Source organism: Meles meles, chromosome 6, assembly GCF_922984935.1.
Source record: "Meles meles chromosome 6, mMelMel3.1 paternal haplotype, whole genome shotgun sequence".
Classification (NCBI taxonomy): domain Eukaryota; kingdom Metazoa; phylum Chordata; class Mammalia; order Carnivora; family Mustelidae; genus Meles; species Meles meles.
In genome coordinates this window covers 123,179,790-123,207,226 of record NC_060071.1, presented here as the reverse complement: position 1 = coordinate 123,207,226, position 27,437 = coordinate 123,179,790, and the positions used below count along the sequence as shown (strand labels likewise).

Below are 27,437 nucleotides of genomic sequence, written 5' to 3'. Positions count from 1 at the left end.
CAGGCAGAGAGAGAGGGAGAAGGGGAGAAGCAGGCTCCCTGCTGAGCAGAGAGCCCGATGCGGGACTCGATCCCAGGACTCTGGGATCATGACCTGAGCTGAAGGCAGCAGCTTAACCCACTGAGCCACCCAGGTGCCCCTGGACTCTATTCTTTCCACTGGTCTGCTGCACCCATGCCAACTGCGTCAATTCTTCTAACCTAATAATAAACTTTCGTATCTGGTGGAGCAATGCCTCTTCTCTTACCTCCCTCAAGAGTATCTTAGCTATTTTCAGTCCTCTGTGTTTCTACACAAATTTTAGGATGAGCTTACCAAATTTCACCAAAGCCCCCTTGGGATTTTGACTGAGAATGCCCAGTTATACATTCTCATACTGTACATGTACAGCTGTACGTGTACAGGTACATGCTGTACCTTAGCTTGACACTAACTGACATCTTTAGAAAATTTCATATTCCTCATACATGCTCTATGCCTCCATTTATTTAGATCTTCTTTAACTTCTCCATAAGGTTAAATGCTTTTCCATATAGAGGCCTTCACCACTTTTGTTAGATTTATCCCGAGGTATTTGATCATTTTATTCTAACGTAAATTCAATTTCTGTTTATTAGTGATATATAGAAATACATTTTTTATATTTACCTGTGTTCAGCAAACTTGCTAAATTCACTTTCTAGTGGCAACAATCTGAAGTTTCTTCTGAATTTTCTAGATGTACAGTAATTGACACTCCCAATAATTACGTTACCTATTCCTTTTTAATCCTAATATTTTTATTTCTTTTATGCCTCCCTGCATTAGCAGGGATCCACTATGCAATGATAAACAGAGGTGATGATAACCGGTCTATTTGTCCTTTCCTACCAGCAAAGGGAAAGTTTTAATATATCCCCCATTATGCATAACTTCCTACTTCTTAATAATATTCTCTGTAGATACCTTCTTAGAGTAAGAAAATTTCTTTGTTTATTAGGGTGAGTCTTGTTTTTTAAAAAATCATGAATAAATATTGGATTGCATGACATACATTTTCTGCATTTTTGAGATAATAATACGGTTTTTATTTTAAATTTTTTTAAATTTTTTTTAAATTGTATTTATTTATTTGACAGACAGAGATCACAAGTAGGCAGAGAGGCAGGCAGAGAGAGAGGAGGAAGGAGGCTCCCCGCCGAGCAGACAGCCCGATGCGGGGCTCGATCCCAGGACCCCAGGACCATGACCTGAGCTGAAGGCAGAGGCTTTAACCCACTGAGCTACCCAGGGGCCCCAATAATATGGTTTTTGTCTTTATTCTGAATTATTCTATATTTTATTCTTCGTTCTTTATTTGCTGAGATACACTGCCTGATTTTTAAATACATGACCCTAACCTGGCATATGTGGAACTAATCAACTTGATCATGATGTAGTAATTTATTGCTGGATTCACTTTGTTAGTGTTTTGTTTAGGAGTTTTGAATCTATATTCATGAATAAAATTGGCCTGGAATTTTTCTTTCTTATCACGTCAGGTTTTAGCATCAATCAGAATTCTGCTGACTTCTTAGAACAAGTTGGGAATGTGCCTTCTTTTTCTATTATCTTGAAGAGTTTGTAGAAAATATGTGTTATTTCTTCCTTAAATATTTAATGAATTCAACAGAAAAATCATTTGAGTCTGAAGTTGTCCTTGTGGTAAGGTTTTTAATTACATATTCATATGAGAAGATACAGGGCTACTCAGATTCTTATTTTTCTTATGTCAGTTTGGGTAAGCAGCATTTTTAGAAAATCTGTTCATTTCTTCTAAAATTTCACTCAGTAAGATTGCCACTGGGTTATTCATCACATTCCTTTATTATCTTTTACTTTTTTTTTTTTTTTACAAGATTTTACTTATTTATTTGACACAGAGAGAGATAGTAAGAGAGAGAGCACAAGCAGAAGGAGCAGCAGGCAGAGGGAGAAGCAGGCTCCCCACTGAGAAAGGAGCCTGATGTGGGGCTCAATCCCAAGACCCTGCAATCATTACCTGAGCCACAGAATGAGCCGAAGACAGCCGCTTACCCAACTGAGCCACCCCCAGACCCTTCTTTATTATCATTTAAATGTAGTGACATCCCTTGTGTCATTCCTAATACTGGTTATTTGTACTTTTTTCTCTTTATTACTTTCACCAGGATTTATTGATTTTTATAATCTTTTGGCAGTAATGATTCTATGGGATGTCTGTTTTCTATGTCATTACTTTCCTCTCTTATTTTTGTTATTTTCTTCCTCCTACTATTTTTAGAAAAAATTAATTATCCTTTTTTAAGTCTCAAAATTAATATTTAAGTCACTTGTTTTCAAGCCTTTTGTTCTGATACATACATTTGAAGCTACAAATGTCCCTTTAAGCATGGCATTAGCTGCATTCCACATTTGGCTTGTCATATTTTCACTGGGTGACTTGGTAGGTTAAACATCTGACTCTTGGTTTCAGCTCAGGTCATGATCTCAGGATCCTGGGATTAAGTACCACAACGGGCTCTGTGCTCAGCAGAGAGTCTGCCTGATGATTCTCTGCCCCTTCCCCCCACTCACATACACACTATCAAAAATAAATAAATCTTTCTTTTTAAAGATTTTATTTATTTATTTGACAGACAGAGATCACAAGTAGGCAGAGAGGCAGGCAGAGAGAGAGGAAGGGAATCAGACTCCCTGCTGAGCAGAGAGCCCCATGCAAGGCTCGATCCCAGGACCCTGAGATCATGACTCAAGCTGAAGGCAGAGGCTTTAACCCAATGAGCTACCCAGGCATCCCAGAAATAAATCTTTAAAATAACTAAGTAAATCTTTAAAAATACATAAATAAATACGAGCTAATTTTCATTGTTATTTCTTTTTTGACTCATCATAATTGCTTAATATTTAAACATATGGGGATTTTTCAGTTATCTTTTTCTGACACTGAATTCTAGTTTAATGTCACTGGGATCTGAAAATATACTCTGCGTGATTTCAGTCCTTTAAAATTTGCTGGGCTGCTTCATGACTGAACATGGGCAATGCTGGTAAATACTCTATGTGCACTTGAAAGGAGTGTATATTCTATATTTGTTGAGTGCACTGTTTCATAATTAGAGCAGGCTTGTTAATTAACTTTGTTCAAATTGTCTATATTTTTATGGATTTTTTAAGACTTTAGTTTTAAGCAAATTCTATAGCCAATGGTGGGCTCAAAATTTATAACCCTGAGATGAAGAGTTGCATGCTCTACTGACTGAGTCAGCCAAGCACCCCATCCTGATTTTTATTGGCTACTGGGTATATAAGTTACTAGGATACATTAAAATTTCTAATTATATCAGTATCTCTATTTCTCCTTGCAGGTCTTTTTTTTTTAAACATTAGAATTTTTTTATTATTTCAGAAATACTAGGATGGCTAAATGCAAATAGCTAAAATTATATTTTTTTATTTAAATTCAATTAATTAACATATAATGTATCATTTATTTCAGAGGTGAAGGTCAGTAATTCATCAGTCATATATAGTACCCAGTGGTCATCGCATCATATGCCTTTCTTCATATCTACCACCCAGTTACCCAATACCCCAACCCCTCTCCCCTCCAGCAACCCTCAGTTTGTTTCCTATGATTAAAAGTCTCTTATGGTTTGTCTCCCTCTGGTTTCATCTTGCTTTATTTTTTCTTCTCTTCCTCTATGATTCTCTATTTTGTTTCTTGGATTCCACACTGAGTGAAACCATATGATAACTGTCTTTCTCTGATTGACTTATTTCACTTAGCATAATACCCTCTAGTTCCATTCACATTGTAAATGGGAAGATTTCATTTTTTGATGGTTGAGTAATATTCCATTGTATATATAGACCACATCTTCTTTATCCATTCATCTGTTGATGGACATCTGGGCTCTTTCCATAGCTTGGCTACTGTGGACATTGCTGCTATAAACACTGGGGTACAAATGCCCTTTTGGATCACTTCATTTGTATCTTGGGGTAAATATCCAATAGTGCAATTGCTGGGTTGTACGGTAGCTCTATTTTCAGCTTTGCAGGTCTTATTATGCACATGCGTGTGTGTGTGTGTGTGTGTGTTTAATAAGTGCATACACGCTTAGAAATATATTTTTCTGGTGAATTTAATTTTTTTAAATTATGAAATATCTTTTCAACTCTAACAGTCCTTCTTGTTTATAAAGGGTATACTTTATCTGATATTAATATAGCTATGTAGGGCTAATACTGGTTATTTGTACTTTTTTTTCTTTATTACTTTCACCAGGATTTATTGATTTTTATAGTCTTTTGGCAGTAATGATTCTATGGGATGTCTGTTTTCTGGTTTCTGCTCAACTCTGAATTTCAGCTCAAGGCATAATCTTGGGGTTGTGGGATTGGGCCCCCCTTTGGGCTCCATGCTCAGCATGGAGTCTGCTTGAGATTCTCTCCCTCACTCTCTGCTCCTCCCTCTGGTTATGCATGCATGTGTTGTGTGTGTGTGTGTGTGTGTGTGTGTGTGTGTGTGTGTCTCAAAGAAATAAACAAATCTTAAAAGAAATTATATATACATATATATATACACACATATATATACACACACATATACATATACATACATGCAATATATGCATATATATATGCAACCTTTCTTTTGGCTAGTGTTTGCATGTTATATCTTTTTACATCCCTTTGTGTTTGGCCTTTCTTAATTTTTTTTAAAAGTGCATATCTCTTTAAAGTAGCATATAGGTTTTTAAAAATTCAACCTTATTATCTTTGACTTTTAAATAGTCAATGTAATATATAGCTTATTATAATATATAATATAGTATTAATATAATATAAAGTTTATATATAAACTTATATTTAGGGGCGCCTGAGTGGCTCAGTGGGTTAAGCCTCTGCCTTCAGCTCAGGTCATGATCTTAGGGTCCTGGGATCGAGCCCCACATCGGACTCTCTGTTCAGCAGGGAGCCTGCTTTCCCCTCTCTCTCTGCTTGCCTCTTTACACACTTGTGATTTCTGTCAAGTAAATAAATAAAATCTTTTTTAAAAAAAACTTATATTTAAATATAAAATATACTCCATTTATAATTGCTGATATATTTGGGCTAAACCTATTTTTTATTCATTTAGTTTTATCTACTACAGGATCCTTTTTCTCCACTTTCTACCTTTTTTTAAATTATCTGAGTATATTTTATTATTCTAGCTCCTTTCTTTTAGCTTATTATTTCTATGTTCCTTTACCATTCTTTTAAAGATTATCCAGAGTTTAAAACATGCATGCTTGGCTTATTGATGGCTAATACAAATTAGTTTTATCATGTCCTACATAATAGATGGATTATATAATGTAACTTCCTTAATCTCTTCAGACTTAAGTTCTCCTTTAATCATATATTTTATTCACCAAATATTTACAACAGGAATAATAATTATATTTAGAGTGAATATTTACTTATACTTAGTTACTTAATTATTATTTCTACTGCTCTTCATTCTTTCCTACATCTCTGAGCTTTGATATGAAATAATTTTCCTTCTGTCCAAAGGATGCCTTTTAGGGGCACCTAGATAGCCCTCAGTTAGTTGGACATCTAACCTTGATCTCAACTCAGGTTGATCTCAGGACTGTGCGTTCAAGCCCCACACTGGGCTCCACTCTGGCATGGAGCCTACTTTAAAAAAAAAAAAAAAAGGCAGGGGGATGCCTTTTAGGATCTCCTTTAGCACAGATGGGCTCATGACAATTTTTTTCAAAATACTTTTAGTTTGTCATATTTTTGAGGAATCCTTTAGGTAGATATAGAATACAAAGTTAATGATAGTTTTCTTTCAGCAGTTTAAAGATCTCATGACTTTCTTTTTAACTTGTGTTGTTTCATTGAACAGGTGGTTGACAATATTATTGCTGCTCCTTTGAAAACAAGTTAACTATTCCTCCAGTCTTGACTGCTTTTCAGCTTTTTTAATTTAATTTCTTTCTTTCTTTATTTTTTGTATTGAACCTGATTGCTACCTTAGGTCTTCTTAATTCTGCAGCTTTGTGTCATTTGTTAGGCTTGGAAAATTTTTTGCTATTTTTTCCAATTATTTCTTCTGCTCCATTTTCTCTCTCCTCTCCTACTGAAACTCCAATTACGTGTATATTAGACCTTTCTCCCATATTTCACACGTCTTTCAAAATCCTGTATTTACTTTCTATCATTTTGTCTCTCCATGCTTTATTTCGGGTATTTTCTTCTTCTCGATATTTCAGTTCACTAACTCTCCCTTCAACTGCATCTACTCCATTGAACCCATCCATTTTCAACACATGTATTAAAGTACAATTTACATACCATGAAATATACATATTGTAAATGTATACTTAGTGGTTTCATCATTATTAATTCAGTTGTGCAACCATCACCAACACTACAACGCAGTCTTAGAGGACTTAAATCACCTCAAAAGTTCATTGATTCATAAGTTATCTATTAAACTTCAGTAACTATATTTTTCAGTACCAGGTTCTTATTTGTAATTTTCAGTTGTCTGGCAAATTTTTACATCTTATCTTTTTTTTTTTTTTAAAGATTTTATTTATTTATTTGACAGATAGGGATCATAAGTAGGGAGAGAGGCAGGCAGAGAGAGAGAGAGGAGGAAGCATGCTCCCTGCCAAGCAGAGAGCCCGATGCGGGGCTCGATCCCAGGACCCTGGGATCATGACCTGAGCGAAAGGCAGAGGCTTTAACCCACTGAGCCACCCAGGTGCCCCTACATCTTATTTTTTAATTTTCTATATATTTTCATCAGTTGTCTGAGAGACCATCTCTGATTAATCCACTACCTGGATTTCTTTTAGCTGTATCTTTTTTTTCTTCTTCATCATCTTTATACTTGCTTTAAAGAACTTCAGTCATCTAGAATACATCTATAAATTTTTTCCATCTCCTTTGTATTTTCTTTTTAAATATATATATATATATAAATGTATTCAAAAATAATTACATACATTGTTATATTAGTTTCAGGTGTACAACATACTGATTCAACAATTCTGTACATTTCTCGGTGCTCATCAATATAAGTGTGGTCTCGATCCCCTTTATGTATTTCACCCATCTCCCCACCCACCTCCCCTCTAGCAACCACCAGTTTGTTCTCTGTATTCAAGCCTGGTTTTTTTTGGTCTCTTTTTGTTTGTTCATTTGCTTTGCTTCTTAAATTCCACATGGGAATGATAAAGAAAGTGTAATATAGATAAAGATAGAGATAGAGATATAAAATGGAATATTAAATGGCGATAAAAAAGAACAAGATCTTGCCAGTTGTGGCAACGTGGGTGGACCTACAGGGTATGGTGTTAAATGAAATAAGCCAGCCAGAGAAAGACAAATACCCTTCAGGTAGATCTTATTTGCTGAATTTCTAAATCATGTCTTATCTGCTCATATGTCTAGTTATTTTTTACCAGGTGACAGATACAGTATATGAAAAACTCTAGTAACAACATGAGGCTCTGAAAGATGTATCTTCCTCCAGAGAGGATTTTAACTTTTGTTTCTGGCAAGCAACTAAGCTAGGGACACTAATCTGAAAATATTTGATTTTTGGCTTCAATCCCTGTGTGAGTTTTTCTATTTCTGGTTGATCTTGACTCAGGGTTCCAAATGAAAGCCCAGGTTGTTTACTAGGGCTTCTGCTCCTTGGCAGGACTTAAATACAGTTATAATGCCCCCAATCCCATGAGTCTGTTGAAAGCTCTGCCAAGTTTTTTAGTCTCTTGGCCACAAATTTTGGAAGTGACAAATGTCTCAAGAAAAAGATCCAAAGTTGTGCTCATCTCTCAGGGCTTTCCTTTCCCTGAATCTTGGTTTTGTCATTCCTCATTGCCTTGATGTCTCTCCAATGCGTCCAAACTGACTTTTTTTTTTTTTCTTTTTAACTTTAAGCAGGTTTTCTCAGCAGATAAGCTGGTACGAACAAATCTGACCTACTACTGCTACCTACATTGACTACCACTGTAAGTAACATGACTATAATTTATCGCATAAACCAGGATGCCTTTGAAAATAAAAGGAGTCATTATACTGAGGCAGTAGGCATAAACCAAAACTATTACAAACAAATCGGGATATATGGTCATCCCCAATAATACTGCATGAAGTACTCTGCTTTAAAAATATAAATTAATGGGGCGCCTGGGTGGCTCAGTGGGTTAAAGCCTCTGCCTTCGGCTCAGGTCACGATCCCAGGGTCCTGGGATCGAGCCCCACATCGGGCTCTCTGCTCCGCAGGGAACCTGCTTCCTCCTCTCTCTCTGCCTGCCTCTCTGCCTAGTTGTGATTTCTCTCTGTCAAATAAATAAAATATTAAAAAAAATATATATATATATATATAAATTAATTTGGGGCACCTGGGTGGCTCAGTGGGTTAAAGCCTCTGCCTTTGGCTCAGATCATGATCTCAGGATCCTGGCTGGGATCAAGCCCCACATCCGGCTCTCTGCTCAGCAGGGAGCCTGCTTCCCACTCTCTCTCTCTCTCTCTGCTTGTCTGTCTGCCCACTTGCAATCTCTGTCTGTCAAATAAATAAATAAAATCTTAAAAAAAAAAAAAAAAGCCTCTGCCTTCAGCTTGGGTCATGATCCAAGGATCCTGGGATTGAACCTCACATCGGGCTCTCTGCTTGGCAGGGAGCCTGCTTTCCTTCCTCTCTCTCTGCCTACTTGTGATCTCTGTCTAAAAATAAATAAAATCATATATATATATATATATATATATATATATATATATTTATTTATTTGATTTAATGGGGTGCCTGGATGGCTCAGTCAGTTAAGCGACTAACTCTTGATATCCAGTTAGGTCATCATCTCAAGGTCATGAGATCGAGTCCCACACTGAGCTCTGAGCTCAGTGGGGTGTCTGCTTGAGGATTCTCTCTCCCTCTCCCCCTTCTCCCTCTCTCCCTCCCCTGTTCATGTGCTCTCTCTAAAGATAAATAAATCAATCTTTAAATATATACAGGTAAATTAATTTTAAAATCACATCAGCCATATCAAAAATATAGAAGTCGTGCCTTTTCCCTTTGTGACTGAATATTTAGTATTAAGGATAAAAAGGAGCCCTCGCTCAAAGTGGGAAGCAACCCCTGAGTAGCTCACTGCATCAACAGAGGGGGTTAGCTATCCTACCCAGTCTGCTAGGTCCTGGGCTGTATATCTCATTAATGTCTTTGGCTGAGACTCGGTATCTCCAAAAGAGGAGTTTCAGAAACCTTTCCAAACACAAGAAAAAAAAAATTCTGAGATTCTCATTTACTGGAGGTTTAGAATTGGAAGAAAATGGACACAATTTTAAGAGCCCTGTGCACCCACCCATCTACACTTCATCAATTTTATTAAAAATGCTATACTCTGCTCTCACCTGCCAGAAATTCTGTGCCCTGTTCCACAAATAAAACAACATAAGAAATGAAGGCCATGCTGTCTTGGCTATTGGTGGAACCACATTTACCTGCTGGGTCATCTTCTAAAGTAAACTCCTCTGGGTTCGAGCTATTCTCTGCCCAGTGCCAGAGCTAAGCCCAAGGAGGTGCTCAAGCAAATTAAACATGGTCAACACCTAATTATAGACTCGCCACGTCTTGTATTTTGTAGCCTGACCCTTCCTGGAATTTTGAGGATGCTATTCAGGATACCATTTCCTATTCCTCATCTGCATATTTTAGATGGCTTGATTCAAAACAATGTTTTGAATATAAACAGCTCAACATTTTCCAAAACACAGGCTTTATTGGCATATAAAGTAATTTGCCACATGCATTGTGCTTGCATCTGAGCAGGTGGATAATAGATTAGTTAGAGTTACTAAGATGTCAGTGTATTTTCCCATCCACAGTGTGGTGCAGTAGAGAAAGAAAACTATGCAATGAAAAGAAAACAAACGATGATTCCAACAGTTTAACTCGAGTCCATATGTCATTCTCATTTACTAAGACCAATAGCAACAGAAAATAAAAATAGAGAATTGAAAACATTGAGCCTAGCAACAAAGTAATGAGTTCAACTCAAGCAGAAAGTGACACTGAGACCAATAAACCAGGGTCCAGCTCAGCTGAGATTATCCGTGGCCCTAGAGAATATTTAAGAGCTACACTCTGTTTGTTGATTTGCTAACTACTTGCCTGGAAAAAGACTGGCCTCCTTAGGCAAGACCTAAAAGCAAAGGAAAAAGAAGTGAAAAGTCCCTGCTAAAGGACTTGAGATCACACCAAGATTTTATCCTTTCCATCCTACAAATAAACTAGAACCACCCCAATCACAAAATCAATTGCAAAAGTCTTTCTCCACTCAAAGCAGTTTACACCCCTTCACCTGACCGGCCCTGGGGCAGGGTCTTATCTCGCACCCCTATACCCAGCTGTTCCCCAGTCTCTAGCACCCTGCAGACCTCAAAGATATTTCCAGAATGAAGGAATGAATTATCAGAACAACCCAGAAGGTGCCGAGAAGGCAGATATCAAGACATTTCAGAAGAAACAACTGAGATAGATTAGAATGGTCACCCCATGGAAAGGCCACTATTGTGTGTAGTGCCCTCCATACATCAGGGATTTGGGGTTTTTTCCCTCCAAATTTTTATTTTGATAAATTTCAAGTCTAAGGAGGAAACGTGAAGGAATAACGTAATGAGTAAGTTGCAGATCACAACACCACATCCCTAAATATGCGAACAGTCATTTCCTTAGAAAAGAACATTCTCCTTTCATTCAGAGGTTTAATTTCTGTAGAGCACACTGTGTGTTCAAAATGGCGTGACAGGGGACATTTTCAAATGTTCAGCACAAAATTCACACCCTCAAGAAAGTTATGATATAGTTGGGGGTTTACACTGGATGAACATGAAATAATTCAGGATAATTAAATCCTAAACGTTGGTGGCACTGATTCTAAGTGAAAAGGGAGCCCAGAGAAATGAGAAACAGGTGGGTCCACAGTTTCAGAGAGGAAATGCATGGCAGAGACAGACTGGTTGTTTATTACACCTGTTTTTCTTCCTCCGAGGCTCACATCCAGAATACCTTTCCCAGCAACCCTCCTTGCAGGCAGATACGGCAACCCAACCAAGTATTAGCTAATAACTAGGAAATGAAGTGAATTTGCCACATCTAAGACGGCCAGGAAAAAAAAAATCTGTCACTCCTGAGTTTCTACGTTCTTTCCCATTTTTGCTGGTGTGATCCAAATATGCACAATGACCTTAGGAGCCATTGGTTGAAAATGGTAGAGCCCCAGGATGAAAACTGTCTGGTTCCCTCAATCACCACCTGAATCAGTGCCAGCCTCCTGTCAGGACACCCACTTTGGATATGTAAGGAATAAACTTTTATTGTTTTGCTTCATTGCACTGTGGGTTTTAATGAAGCAGCTAGTATTATCTCAACAAATACAAGTTAGAGCTTAAAATAGGTGTAGAAGGAGGTCATATTTTGAAAATGACTGTGTTTTTTTTCTACTGCCTTCATGATCTTCACCCCAATTACCCAGAGGCAGTCATATGTTCAGGGACTACTGAAGAAGGAATACAAAGAGAAAGAAGGATGGAAGTTCTTTTTCTGGCACTATGGCAAAAAAGATACCTGTCCAATCCTTGAAACAACTAAAGATTCTGGACAAAATACTTCCTCAAAATAGTTTGAAATATATGTATGAGGCAACAAGAAAATTAGGCATACTCAGAGCATAACACTTGCATCAGCTTTCAGCTTGAAGGCATTTAACAAACTGGGAGAACTTGAGTTTCTGTTTTTACAATATAGTGGAGCACAGGGGACACCAAATAAATTTGGTAGCACTAACAGAGCCGGGACTCACCAAGGTACAAAGAAAGTATACTAGGAGGTGCTCTGCTATAGACAGGACTCCAAAAGGCTACCAGAATTTCCTGTCACCAAAATTAGTGTTGCATAGAGGAGAGAAAGTCCTTACTAAAAATCTGTAATCACAAGAGGCCCTCATATGACTTTTGAATATGAACTGATTATGTGATTGATACCCCAAAACTCAAGTTGAAAATTTTAAGTCCTTGCTTTGCAGATTGTTTATGATACCATGCACCTGGCAAAAGCCAGAGAATTTACCTCAATACAAACCTCAAAGAATTCCCATTGATAAAGTCTCAAAAATAATTAGGTCACAGCAAAATAAAACAAAACCCACAAACAAACATGCGTAAGGAAACAAAGATCATGAACAACTAGCAGAAACAAGAGATAGTAGAATTGAACTCACAAAGATTTCAAATTTTAAAATCATGAGACACACAATATAAAATAAATGTTTAAATAATAGAAGGAAACAAGTATATAAGCTACGAGCAAGATCAGAAAGATTGACTAGAGAACACTGAAAATATCTAGACTGTAGTACATAAAGATAATATAGAGACTGAAAACATGAAAAAGAAGTTAAAACACAGAGAAGACAAAGAACAAAAGTCTAATATATACTTAATCTGAAATCCAGAAGTAGAAAAGAAGAGTACAGAGCAGGGACAATATTCTGAGAATCTTCCAGAACTGATGAAAAAATTTAACCCATAAATTCATAAAACCCCAAAAAACCCATACAAAAACAATATATAAAAGAGAAATGCACATGTACTTTATAGTAAAATTGCAGAATACCAAAGACAAAAAAATATCTAAGAGCAGCCATAAAGTGTTACTGAATAAAGACTACCCTTCAATGACAAGTGACAATTAGATTTAGTATTGACTTCTCAGTGGAAGAAACCAGAAAACAACAGAATTATCTCTAATGTGTTGACAGAAAAATAACTAGAATTCTACACATAGCAAACATGGGTTTTATACCTAGCAAAACTATATTTTTAGAAAGCAGGAAAAAAATACAACTTTGCAACAAACAATAACTGAATAGTTTTCCCTTAATTGATTCTGACTAAATGAAATCTAAGAAGAAAAGTACTCTAGTAAGGTACGACTGGGGGCAGAGGAAGAAATTATAAGCAAAGAAAGTAGTAAATATGTGGGTAAATCTGAACAAAAATTACTATTTTTAAAATGATAACAGCAATGTCTAACATGTGAAGTTAAAATAAGACACACCTAAAACACTGAGCAAAAATGGGACCTAATTTGGAGAAGTGAGGAGCAGTGACTGGAGCATAGGTTGCCTAAGATCTTTTCACTGTTTGGGAGGAAAGGAAAGATATGAATTAGTTTTAGACTTTGATGAGTATACATGCCAAAACTTCCAGAGAACCACTAAAAGAATAATAATAGTGTAAAACTTCTAAACTACTATAGAAAAATATATAAAATAAGAAAGGAATGCTCATCAATTCAAAAGGCGGCAAGAAATGAGAAGAAAAGAAACATAGAAGAGGCAGGACAAATGGAAGGGATAAAATAACATGAAAAAATAAACTGAAATATATCCATAATTACAATAAATATAAACATAATATATTTCAGTTTAAAGATATTTACAGACTGCCTAAAAACAATATCTACCTATATGTCACATACAAAAGATACATCCAAAATACTACAATACAAAGAGCTTGAAAAAACAAAGAATAGAAAATCAAGTAGCAAAAATTAATAAAGAAGAAGCTGCTATGCTCCACGGTTGTCCAGTGTTGCCGCATGAACAGCAGACAAAATATGCCTGAAGACAAAAAAACAGCATAAGCATTAAAGTGCATTCCTTCATGATAATAAAAGATTCAATTCTCCTAGATGACAGAAGAAGTCTAAATATATACATCAAATAATGTAACTTGAAAATATATCAAGAAAAGTGATAACAGTGAGAAATTAATACACTTCTCTCAATTAAAAATAGATCAGCAAAGTACTGATAAAAATAGTAAAGATTTAAAAACTAGGTTAACAAGCTTGACTTAATGTTCCATAATTGACATCATAAGACTGTGTTCTATGACAAAAATGCAATTGTTAGATATCAATAATGAAAAAACAACTTGAAAGATACAAAACACTTTTAAATAACCCGCAGAACAAAGAAAAAGTCATAATAAATTTAGAAGTTAATTAGAACTGAACAGTGAAAATTTTACAAACTATCACTCCTGAGATAGTACTAACTCAGTACTTAGAAAGTCATTTATAGTATATTTTTGTATTAGAAAAGAAAACTTCAGGGGTACCTGACTGGCTCAGTTGGAAGAGGTTGTATCTCTTGATCTCAGGATCATGAGTTCGAGCCCCACATTTGGTGTAGAGATTACCTTAAAATAAAATCTTTAAAATTAAAAAATAGAAAATTTCAAAAGCTGCCATCTCAGGAAGTTAAGAAAAATAAAATAATAAACACAAAAGTGTAAAAGCAATAAAGATACAAGCAGAAAGTAAAGAGAAAGAGATACTACAGAGAAGACCTAAGAAACTAAGTTTTTAGGAAAGCACTAGATGAAAGGCAAATAGGAACTTCACAAACAAAGAAACATATATGACCAATAAACCTATGAAAAGGTACTCAAACTTATTCATAACCAAACAATTTAAATAATAATGAGCTTATTTCACACTTATTATACAGGCAAAACTTTTAAAGTCTAACAATAATAAATGTCTTGAGAACATGAAACAACAGAAAAACATATTCACTACTAGTGGAAACATAAATTGGCACAGGCACTTTTGAAACCAATTTGCATTAAGATGCTTATACCCTATGACCAGAAATTCATTATCTAGACAGTTACCATAATGCAGAGGTTTTCCCATTTTTTTTGTTCCCATTTATAAGAAACATATTTTAAACCATAAGATAGTACACACACACACACACACACACACACACACACACACACACACACCCCTATGATGTTTCCATTTATATGAAAGCAGGCAAAACGAAACTATATGTAGTTTGGGGCTAAAAAAAATTAAAAGTATGTAACAAAACTATAAAGAAAAACAAGGAAACAAACCAGACAGAAACCTCACACGTCTACTCACATCCCAGAATCTAGAATTTCACCATTCTTAGCTACAAGCGGGAGCGGGGGACACAGGTGGGAAATTGGTAGACTCTGCCACAGGCAGAAATTCCACAGCCTTGAAAGTCATGCTTTGTCCTGGGAAAGGATTTTCCACCATTTACCAGGAATCTGGAGGACCCAACTCAAAGAATCTACTGGAAGACAGACACTACTTTCACCCAACAGGGACCGGGAAGTCTCTAATCTCCATGCCTTGATGATGCAAGGACCAGGCGGTGAAGGGGAAGCTCAAGAAGAATCCACCCCTTTCTGGGTCCCAATAATTATGGGAAAGAAATAGGAGAGAAGAAAAGAGAATAGCGGAGTGGCCTACTCCTGGGTGACTCGGCCTCCTGACTGGAGAAAGCCCACTGGGTGGAGAGGGATGTCCTTGCGCCCATCTTCCTGCACCATGTGGAGCCCTAAGAAGAGACGGCCTGCACCAGTGTGGGACACAGCTTCATCAGTCCAGTGCGACCGTGTGCTCAGGCAGAGGGAGCAGGGAGGTGAGGGGCTGGGATGGGAGGAGGAGGAGGTTGAGCTAAGAACCACGCACTTGCCTTGAGCTGGCTGTAGCCACAGGAAGGGACCCCTTGCCAAGACCATCAGACCAGTAGGCTGATGGAGGATATGGCTAAAATTCAAGAGTTTGCTGCTCTTGGGAGCTGAGGTGGGACTGGGTCAGCACGGAGTAACCCAGTGAGGTTTTTCAAATTAAATAAAAGAATAAAATAAAAGAGGGGCACCTGGGTGGCTCAATGGGTTGAGCCACTGCCTTTGGCTCAGGTCATGATCTTGGGGTCCTGGGATAGAGACCCATGTCAGGCTCTCTGCTCGGCGGGGAGCCTGCTTCCCTCTCTCTCTCTCTCTGCCTATTTGTGATCTCTCTCTGTCAAACGAATAAATAAAATCTTTTAAAAATAAATAAATAAATAAATTTTTTTAAAAAGAATAAAATTAAAAGGGAATGGAGGAGATCAGAGTGCTTGGGGTGTAGCAAGAAAAATACTATCTTTTTTATGGTCCATCCATGTATACAATGACCATATGTACTTACTAGGGTCTCCTGACAACGTATCTGTATCTTTTTTTAAAAAAAGATTTATTTATTTGAGGGGGAGGGAGGTGGGGGAGGGGCAGAACACAGGGAAAGAGAGAACCTCAAGCAGACTCCCTATTGAGTGTAGAGCCTGATGTGGGGCTTGATCCTACAACCCTGAGATCATGACCTGAGCCCAAACCAAGAGTTGGATGGATGCTTAACAGACTGAGCCACCCAGGTGCTCTGACAATGTCTCTTTATCTTACTGTGGGTCTTCGAAAACCACTGGATTAGATTACATGTAGTCAGATTCACAGGCTTCAACTGCTAGTATAAAATAAGCAGCACCAGCGGGCAAGAGACCCTGTGCCCAGAAACAGAGGTCACCCCACCTAAGGAGCCTGAATCTGCTCATCCTCGGGAAAGGATCACAGGCAAAGGATTGGGGACAGCATGAGCAAAGGGGCATTATTCTTCTAGGAAGACTACGAATTACTGTAAGGGACTGTTTGGATTATCTGACCACACTGAGTTTTAAAATACATGGGATCAGAAGTTATTGTTCTTTTTCCTGCTAATCAGCAGGTGCGCACCAGGGAAGAAGGTTCCCTGTAGGAAAAAAATTAATAAATTGCATTTTCTCTATACACTGGAATTGCAGGATGGGTGAAACTGCCATCTTTCCAACATGCGAGCAGAAGAAGAAGGCGGCTGTGGTCAGGGTATCCTAGGAACTAGGAACCATGTAAACAAAGGCAGTAGAGCTGGAAGGAGCAGGGCAAGTCCCGGGACCAGTTCTAGATACATTCCCTGAGCCGTAATGGGTAAGGCCAGATCACAGAAGCTCTTGCCGGACAGAGGAAGACAGGCTGGGTAAGGGGAGCCAGGGCAAGTCACCACAGGTTCTCAGGTGCTGAGGGACACAACAACACAGTATGACACAATACAAATCGCTATGGTAAGTTGCAGCTCCGTGCCAGGCTCTGTGCCAAGCGCTTCTCAGGGATTCTATGATTAACCATCACAATAATCCATTCAGGATTTCCACGTTACTGAGTCTTCTTTGCATATCACTGGGTCTTAGGTCAAGGTCGCACACAGGTCTCAGTGGGAGAGGCCCTTCCAGAGTGTTTTGGGGGGAGACAAGTCTTCAGGACTACAGAGGAAGGAAAGGGACCGGGAGGGGGACAGAGCCCCTTCGAGGTGACCCGCAGTCTCCCTGGTGTGAGGCACTGGCCCTCAGGACAAGGAGATGAATAAAAGGTGGATTTCCAAGAAAGCAACAAGCAGCTCTGGTGATAAATGAGCTACATGGATGGAAAACAAGGAGGTGTCCAAGTTTTCCAACCTGGGAAACAGGACAATGGTGGCAAGAGAGAAAAACAACAACAAAACGAATACCCTGGTTGAACATTTCTGCCTGAATTCTGAGACTCCGAACTGGCTTGCCTTCCCTTGTTCCCATTTGTTTGGACTAAAGACCACTCTCCCAGGGTCTTCATTCATTTTCAAGTTCAGAGGATTATTAAAAATGATTCTTCTCCTGGGCGCCTGGGTGGCTCAGTGGGTTAAGCCGCTGCCTTCGGCTCAGGTCATGATCTCAGGGTCCTGGGATCGAGTCCCACATCGGGCTCTCTGCTCAACAGGGGGCCTGCTTCCCTCTCTCTCTCTCTGCCTGCCTCTCTGTCTACTTGTGATCTCTCTCTGTCAAATAAATAAATAAAATCTTTAAAAAAAAAATGATTCTTCTCCTAAAACGTCTTCATTTCTGACCCTGTGGAAAGATCTAGAGAGAGAAGAGCGGTCGCAGGAGCTGCTAATGCACTGGCCACTTCCCTTTTGGGCCTGACGTCCTAGTGCCCACCAGCCCAACCTTCCACGGCTGCCACCTGCACGAACAAGCGCCCACGAAATTTCTGTGGCTGGAGACTGTTCGGCCAGCCTGCAAGGAGCAGAGCTCTGGGGCTTAGGTGAGGAAGTCAAAGTGATTCCACTCCACTCGGTCTGTATCAACCCATGTGGGGTTTGTATGCCTTGGGGGTAGCGGACTCCCAAGAAGGAGATACTAGACAGCCCGCTGATGGGACAAGTTAAGCCCCATTTTTTACTCCAAAAATAAAGGAGATGTCATTGTATCTGTACCTCTGAGTCTGTTGGGCAGCCCTGTGAATTACAAAAGCGAACACTGAATAGGAAATCCATTTCTGCAGAGGTCACAACGGAAAGATGCAGTGTAATATAGGGGTAATCCAGGAAAGTCATATCCCTTTCTTTTACCAAGTAGGTGAGTGCGCTCAGAGGTAGATGAAGGAAAATTCAAAAAATGAAAAGGAATTAAGAAAGATAGTCTCTGACCAGGGAACTAAAAAGTTCCTTGCATCCCTACTGGTCAGATGTGGGAACACAGAAGGTCAAGGAGCAAAACCCTATTTCTTGCCAAAGTTCCATCAAATATCCCCTACCCCACCCTGTGATATTTCCCAGGAGGAGATTCCATTTTGAGCATGGAAGGGGAAGTCATCAACCCTGGAACAGAAACAGGTGAACAGCTCAGAGGTAGCCACTGGGGTGGAAAGGATGCCTGGAATTTGGCAGTCAGGAGAACTGGCTGGCTACCAATGAGTATGTGGCCCTAGGAACACAGGGCTCAGTTTCTTCATCTGTAAAATGGGACATTAATACAAATTTATCATTACTTAGTAGTAACAGTGGTAGTGGTATATGAATACTAGGTTATTACAAGAATCAATTAAAGTCATACAGGGGAAGCAACTTTTTAAAAAAATATATATTTATTTATTTGAGAAAGGGAGAGAGAGAGCACGTAGAGAGCCTGTGCATGAGTAGGGAGAGGGGCAGAGGGAGAAGGAAAGGGGCAGGCTCCATCCCAGGACGCTGAGATGAAGATCTGTGCAGAAGTCAAACACCCACCCCACTGAGCCACCCAGGCACCCTGGGGAGGCACCTTTTAAAGGACACCTTCTTACTAGTGTGATTTCATTTTTTCTATTACCCAATACAGCCAAATTTACCCAAGAGCAAGTTATTTCTTTTTCAAGAGACCACTATAAATGCTAAATGACTACCTTAATTTAGAGATCTGTATTAACTCGTCATTAAACAGCAATTGTTTTAAAGGCTCCGAAAATGTTCGGTTTGCCAAATCAGAAAATGTCAGGGTGTGAAGAGATACCTGAGATTACCTAAAATCTAACCTTCTATAATATACTACCATCCCCTCTCAGGGAGAACTTGTTATGATCCGAATCCTAAGAAAGGTACCCAGCCCACACTCCGAGTAACCTCTCATGTCCTACGTTACCATTTCTGCCAGGTCCCAGTAACTGGACCGCATCCTTGAGCTCAAAACCAGAAGTCCCCAAGAACATAAAAGTTTAAATGCTCACTCAAGAGAAATCACTGGTCTAGTTTCATGAATATGCCTTGGGACAGTTCCATTGGTTTTCTGCGTACACCCTCATTCTTCTTTGAAATGCAGTGGGAGGAGGAATAAGATAGCTTTAAAGAGCCTACGCATGAAAAGCTTTCTTCCACACAATTCAACAAATAAAAGTTACCCACAATCATCTTCTCTCCATCCACTACCATAGCCAAATATTTTGTGCTCGTACTAGTTTCATCTTTGTAGAGGAAATATTTTCTTAAAAAAAAAAAAAAAAAGAAGAAAGAAAAGAAAAAGTTCCCTGGTATGCCTGGCTGGTTCAGTGGGTAGAGCCTGGGACACTTGATCTCAGGGCCGTGAGTTCAAGCCCCACCATGACTGTGGAGCCTACTTGAAAAAAAAAAAAAAGAAGAAGAAACAAAGAAAGGGTTCTGGCCCAAGTTGTTGGAAAACCTGCAACTTCTCTAATCAGAACACTGATTATTCTAATTGTCATTTCCAACCCCATGCAGGTAACAGGAACCAGGGGGTGGCAGTAATGGGATAATGTAGAGAGAAGTCTGTCCTCTCTACTTCTACAAACACCCACACTGCGCATCCCCCAGAAAACGCTGCAGGGAGGATGGCTGTAGCCACAAGAAGCAGGATGCGCTACAGTCTGCCTGAAGGGTCCCCTGATTTCTCCTCACTTCCATAACCACATGCCTGTGTATCAAGGGGTCATGAACATCCAGAGCAGAACTGAAGGGGGCTTTCTCTGCCCATCATCCCTAGAAATCTTCAAATGCGTAGCTCTGGGATGTAAGCGAGGAAAACTGAGCCCAACCCCAATGCTGCCATTTCAGTCAATCGTACAAGAAAGGAGAGAACGTAAATACATTTGATGATATTCAAATATCATCTGTGTGTTATCATTTTACTCAACACTCAAAACACGACTGAGTCTGCCAAGCAGATTATATCGCTTGGCAAACTTTCATTTCATGAGTGACACTTAATATGAAATAATTTTCACTGACAAATAGAAAACCAGTGATATAACAGATCCTGAAGTGGCAAAAGAATAAACCCACATATTCTGGAATAAGCATAGCCAACGTCTCTCAAATACCTCTGTGCGATGTTGCTGTAACTTATAGGGAAAGGGGGTCCTGGTTTGTAAATAACCCTTAAAGACATCCTTTCCCTTCCCTTATCAGAGACTGGTCCAGGGCTTTGCCATATTTATGGCCAACCGAATCATTTGCTAGACACAGGCTGGCTTACTGAAGTACCTTGTAGTACGTGCCTTTTTCCTACTCACTCTGAACACAAGCGCCTCTCAAATTGTCAAGGCAAAAGTTCTGTCGCCAGCTAAGAGGTTCCAAGGCTCTGCAAGCCATTCCCTTGGGCCTTCTTTGGAGAATATTTTGGACACTTTAAAAGCAGTGATTTTCAGACTGTTTCAAAGAGGTAGTAGGGTTCTAGGGTGAGCCCCAGGCAGAGCCCAGGGGAAGACATCAGGCTCTGGGCTCCTGGCTCTTGGTTCTCCCCAAGCAGCTCTGTTCCTATTCAGCTCATGTATTAGGGTCTTGCATAAGATTCCATTCGGTGCTAAATATAAAACAAAAATGATGTTTTCAAAAATGTGTGAAAACCATTGCAACGAACCATTCTCTCCCTCCGACACTCTTACGCATCCTCCCAGGGCTGTTTCCGTCAAATGTAGGTTTCTGTACTTATTTTCCTTTCAAGTACCCTTGGTTTCTCTTCCAGAATTGGAAACATGCACAAATTAAAACAACCGAATGCATTTATTGACAATATCCAAAAAGTAATCCAGAGTTTTGCACAAAAAATCTCTTCAACGTTAAGATCTGTTTTTCTCACATGGATTGTACACTGGATTTAGCACACACACACACACACACACACACCCATTTCTAAACCCCCCCCCACACCAATCTTTTGCCATCAGCAGAGTAGGCATATACCTGACATTCAGTCTTTTTGAATTTTCTTCTGATAAGCAAAGAAAGAAGGAAGCTACCTCTCTCCCTCTACCTCTCCATGAAACTGGCATTTAGTTGGTATTCAGGATTATTAGAAATTTGGCATAGCTATCCAAAAATGCCAGCTTCAGTGAGTATGTGTATATCTGACAACTGAAAACGAATTAGAATATTATTGAACGTCTTGTTCATTTGTATTGGTAAAATAAGTTGTACATAGTAGAATAATGACCAATTTTTCTAATCCCAAAGTCAAAAACAAATAAACAGAAATGCCAAAGATTTGGAGTAGCTTTAGAAATTCTGAGCAAACTATCTGACAGACAATGGAGAAGGAAGGCAGATTCTAGAAACCAACAAATCCCATTCATTTCCTTTGGTTTGTAAAAACAAGCAACTGACTTGCTTCCTGCCAATGACCATACTTATAGATAAGAAAGCTCCCTGCAGGAAATTCTTTGCTAAAAGAGAACCGTGTGTCATTAAACACAATCTTTTTCACCAAATCCCAATCAGTAAAATATCTGACAACATGGGATCATGAAATGTATATGCTGAATCAACCCAACAGGTGACTGTTGTATCGCTGTTATTTCTTCTAAAGCCCATACTCCTATGGCACGGGGAAGGATGTTACATAAACATTAAAATACAGTCAGGATTCTTTCCACTTTCTGTCTTCCCCCATGCAATCAGTTCATAAAAACAAGGAAAATTTGCTGCTTTTTAAAAAGATCAAAGTGTTAATTAAGTAAGATTTAAAACTGACAAGTTTCAATTAAGATAAAGCAAGACAATGCTATGAATCATGATTGGAAGGAAGATATCACTAAATGAATATCAAGAATTTAGAATTTAAAGACTATCACTGCCCAGATTAGACAAACGTTAAGAAACACATTGGCCATGATATTTACAAGTGTCCATGTTGACCATCCAAGTCAAAATCAAGGAGAAGGCCTCCTTGGTTATTATTCACTCAGCAAAGGGAAAAGGGGGAGGGTCTCCAGGCTTTTCTCCCTTTTCCCCCCTCCTCACTGAAACCATTACCAAGATAATGAAAATAGTAGCAGCTCTGATTTTGAAAACTACACGCACGCTCCTCATCCACAAACGGAGAGTAAACTTTTCTAAGTTAACCAGATACTAACCGCAGTTTTGAAACAGTTTAGCTCTGTTTAGTGGGAGTTTTCCTCTCCCCGCTGGGCTGTTGAGAACACCCTCCCCTGTACTTTGCAAAGCCCCAGACAGTCAGTGGATTTATCCCCACTCACACAGCCTTAGTCCAGAGCTCCAAAATGCCAGTCTTTGAATTCAATTGCTACCGTTCAACTTTGAACCCTCTTGCAAACAGAGACTCTTCATTATACCTTCCCCAAGTGACTCTTCATCTATGGGCAACACTCCAGTCTTTACTGCCCTAAAAAGAGCTTCGTCCTAACCGTAGGTTCTACAAATTAAGTTTGATTCCACAATTAAGGGCTCAAATAAGGGCTCAAAAACCTTCTTCACCCTTCCTTATACAACTCAGAGGTAGCCAACTGCTAAGTAAGCACGTGTGCTCATCCTCGCTTTAAGGTTTTTTTTTTCCCCCTTCACATATTTTTAATAAAATATAGTTATGAAATCCAGGACACTGCATTTTTGGTTGTTGTTGTAAAATGACCTTGATTTGACAGGCACGGTCTCGGGTTTCAGCAGATGCTGTGGGAAAGCTTACAGAAGCCAACATGTTCTCCAGGCATCTGTGATGACATGCAGGTTTTGTTTTTTTTTTTTTAAGTGGTGGTTATGGTAGCGTATGTGTGTGTTGGGGGGGTTACTATTCTCGGTTTCCATGACAACCATGTCTCCACTCATCGGTTATTAGATACCATCCACTTCCTGTGTCTAAATTTTGAAGCCAATCAGAAAAGTGTTTATACATTTAACAACTTCTGAGATACTTCTTCTTTTACTAAAGTGCTTTATGGCTCACATGAAGATGTCCACGGGTCTTATATTTTTTTTTCGTCTTACAGACACAGAATTCCACAATATTTATTAATTTCTGTTCTTAAGAGGTGAAGAATGGCCCTATTCTTGGATGCGAAATGCATTCTCCCCAAACAGATGCCACAACTTCCCATCCCAGTGTTCAAGCTGATTGTGATTGTTGGCTCTTCAGTGCCTTTTTCTTTCACTGTTGCAGACTTAAATTCAGTGCGTGGAACATGTTAATGCATAGGGCACTTATATGATCAAAGTAAAGATCCAGCAAGACGCCCGTCTGCTGATGGTGCTGTTTAAATATTCAGGTCAAAAACCACCTATGAAAAATTATTCTAAGTTGAACAACTTTGCATCGTACAGCTCCCGAGGAGAAATCATGGAGAATGTATTGTAAAGTGATATGTCTATAAATGTAAGCTAGTAGCTGACGTCTGCAAAGAAATTTGTCACCAAAATGGCCTACTTTATCCAGATAGAAACAACAACGAAAAATTAAACATAAAGGTTCTCGCGAGCAAACTGCACCCGAAACTAAAAGGCAGTCTTGCAGGAATCTGCGCACGAGAACGCAAATCTGAAAATTACAGCAGGATTTTAAAAGAAGGTTTGGGGTGGCTGTTTTCCTAAGTCTCAATCTAGCTGACCAATCAGTGTGAGAGTTTAAGTGGTTTGTAGGCATCTGTGCAGTGCTCTGCACTCGGAGCTGCTCTCCCCTCTCTAAGGCAGAGCTGGCGATCAATGAAAAACAGGGAACAAAAGGAATATAACAGGACGTCTTCCTTAGCTAAGGAAAATGATTCCCTTTTTTCCTCAATGAGCCAGGAGCACCCTACCTACACCAGCACCACATGGGAGCTCCCAGCCGACCAGTCCACAGGACGCACATTTTTACATTTGCAGTGTGTCCCAACTGCTACCAAATGTGTCACCTTAAGCACATCATGTGACAGAGGGCTCCCGGAGCCCGACGACTGAAACTAATAAATTAAGTAAATTAATAACCCCACAATTAAAAGCTGCCCAGAAAGCCTGCCTTTCCCTTCCCCAAATGTCATCCCAGGAGTATAAACAAAGCATGAAAAATAGTCTCTCCTCAGCCTCCCAGCCAGTAATCATGGTTTTTCTCCTCAAAACAACGCTTCTCCAAAAAGAGAAATATTCTCGCTGCCCTCAAAGGAAACGCTCATCTGTAGATGTCATATTAGGATAACCGGCTACAGTGTTGGAAAAGAGGCTGAAAACTGCCCACAGATCTGACACTGCTTATAATTGATAGCAAAACAGTTGCGACAGCAAGGCTGTAAACTCTGCCCGAGCCAAACTCCACATTTAACACGTTAGTTCCTTGAAAATAAAAGTAACGCCTGGGGAGCCCACAAAAGTAAAGCCCTAGGAAGTAATTAACAGAATGACATCCATTATTTGACAATTCTGGAAATGATTCATTTGTCTGCTATTTTAAAAGAAACATTTTTTAAACGGCTATTCACAAATTCCTGAGAAACTTTTTTTTTTTTTTTAATGAACTTACTTTTGAGCCAAAACTAATGAAAATATTCAACTTGTTATCCCTGGATCTTTCCCATTCGGGCTGCAGGCTATAAATCAATCTGAAACCAGGTGGAAATACGGGGGCGGACACCTTAAAAAAATCAACGGGTGCCCCAAAATGCAGCAGCCAGAACAGTGAGGGCTTCTCGTGACAATGCTGAGCCCGAGCAGAAGCTCAGGAGGCAGGAAATGAGCCCCATTTTCGTTACCTTCGATCGCCGGCCCCCCCACCGCTGCTTCTCGCGGCCGCATTGGGGGGCTACGGCGGCGCTGGACTCGCCGGTGGCCCCGCCGCCGGGTCGCGCCGTCTCCCGGCCGAGCTGCAGCCGAACGCGGCCGGAACCCCGGCTCCAGCCCCGGCGCCCGCCTGGGGTCGGCGGCGCTGCTCCCACCCGGGCCCGGAGCCCCGCTGGGTCCTAGTGCGCGCCGCGCGCCCGCCCGCCCGCGGCCCGGTCTGCAGCCCGCACGTCCCGCAGGCAGCACCGGGAGCGCCGGCAGTCCCCGGCGAAACACAACAACCTTCGGTCCCTTTCAAAACCGGACACCGTGTGCGCGGATGAACGGGCGCTCGGTGTCAAATCCTAGCATAAGATGTTAAAAGAAACACTCTGGCTACAAGTGAGGGGAGGCGGATGTTGGTGTCTATCTGCAGCCCCCGTGGAAAGCACAGGGCAGTGACTGGTTTCCGTACGTTTGCCTGGTGCACTTGGGATTCGGTACCTTCACAGATGGTTCAGAGACAGTATGGGGATCCATAGAGACAGATTTCAAAAATATAAGGCAAAAGAAAAAACAAGATTGAAAATGGGTGTGTTTATAACAGTATTTTACACAGTCTTCCAGTTTTTTGTGTTCTAACAGGTCCCCCTTGCATTTTGCTTCTGTTACTTTATCGTGTGCTATTTTAAATAACAAAGGCCCATATGGCTCAACACATAGTCGTTTGATTTCCAAAAGACCTCAAAAATTGCATCAAAATATGCACTCATGTATCTTCTAAGAAATCAATGAGAATGAATTAATGGTGGCATGGTGTGCCTCATAGAGAAAACTTAATTACAAATTAAAACAAATGTGAAAATTCACAAATTCAGTAAACTGAAAGTAAATTATCGTCCTAGATGTATACACAAATCAGCTTATGAACAATTAGGAAAATCTAAGTTCTAGGTTTCTCTTTTAACTGCAGGAAGGGTGTTACATGAACCCCTACAACAGATTCCCCTCATTGTCCCCAAAAGGGCTTTCAGCCACCTCTCAGCACGTTCATTTACTGCAGCCCACCTGGAAGGCAACATTTAAACTTGCAAGTGCTCATTTAAGAGGACAATTCTATTAGCCCATAATTCAAAATAAAAGTGCTTTCGTTTGCAGGCCCTGTTTGAAAGGCTTCAGGACTGGGAGCTCGCTTTCAGTCTTTGATATCACCAAGTTTGAAGGTCACAATTCTGTAAAACTGCTAATAACAATGGTGCTGTGGTTCGACACCAAAAGGAAAATCAAATGTGTGTTTTCTGAATTCTATTTCGGGAGCGGAAAACGTCCCTTTGAAAATTACTCGTGCCCACCTCCTTCCCGATTATAGCTAAATAAATGTAATGGAAGATTTTTAGTATTAATTAAACATCAAAGACACCTTTTCTGCTGTTTTACGTCCACACAAAAAAACTAGTTGTGATACGTTACACTTGTCGATCTTCAAAGTACTCGCACGTACATCTCAGGTGATCTTTACCACACCTCTGTGATAAAACAGACATTTGAATCCCTAGTTTTCAAATGAGAGAGTGGAAGTCCGGAAGGATAAAGCAACTTGTGGGAAAACACACAGCTGATATATGGAAGAGCTGAGGGGTCTCAACCTCAGTCCCCAACACTTCTAACAACCTCTGCTTTCTCAAGTGCGCCACCTGCCCTCCCAATGATTCCCCCATCAAGCACATGGAAAAGGTGGTGTCGGAAACCAAAATGCAAGGAGGTTTCTGCAGCCACCATTTCTTACCTTCATTAGAAGAGCAACTAACCAGAATGGGAACCAGAGGAAAGTTAAACATACTGTCGTCTCTGCTAAATGAGAATGCTGGCTGGTCAGATTTCTGTCCTGTGACTGTCCAGGGTACCCTGTCCAAGGCCGGCAGAAAACAGGAAAACTCTGGGGCTGAAGAATGCCCCTGCGACCTAAGCACCTTTGTTTCTTATCAGAGACTGAGATCTACTGGGCACACGGAGACACGAGGCTCTCGCAAGTGGAACTTGGTTTTCTACGTGCAGTCTTGGCACCGACAGTCCTCGAAAAATCCTAGAACCTCAGGTGTCTCAGAGACCAGGTGTCCTATTAGTGAGCTCTAGGGCGTCCCGGCCCAGACCTGGTGACAGCCGGGTGTGACTCCCCTGCCCTCCTACACCCATGGGAAAGCAACAG

At 39.9% G+C, this 27,437-nt stretch overlaps 1 protein-coding gene across 3 annotated transcripts in view; it reads right to left on the bottom strand.

Moving 5' to 3' along the window:
* FOXN3 (forkhead box N3) overlaps nucleotides 1-25,352 on the bottom strand; it is a 398,885-nt gene extending 373,533 nt beyond the window's left edge. For all 3 annotated transcript variants that reach the window (XM_046008530.1, XM_046008534.1, XM_046008535.1), the window contains exon 1: nucleotides 25,225-25,352. The gene's annotated coding sequence lies outside the window, so the exon portion shown is untranslated. The remainder of the gene's footprint in view (nucleotides 1-25,224) is intronic.
* Between the last annotated feature and the right edge of the window lie 2,085 nt (nucleotides 25,353-27,437).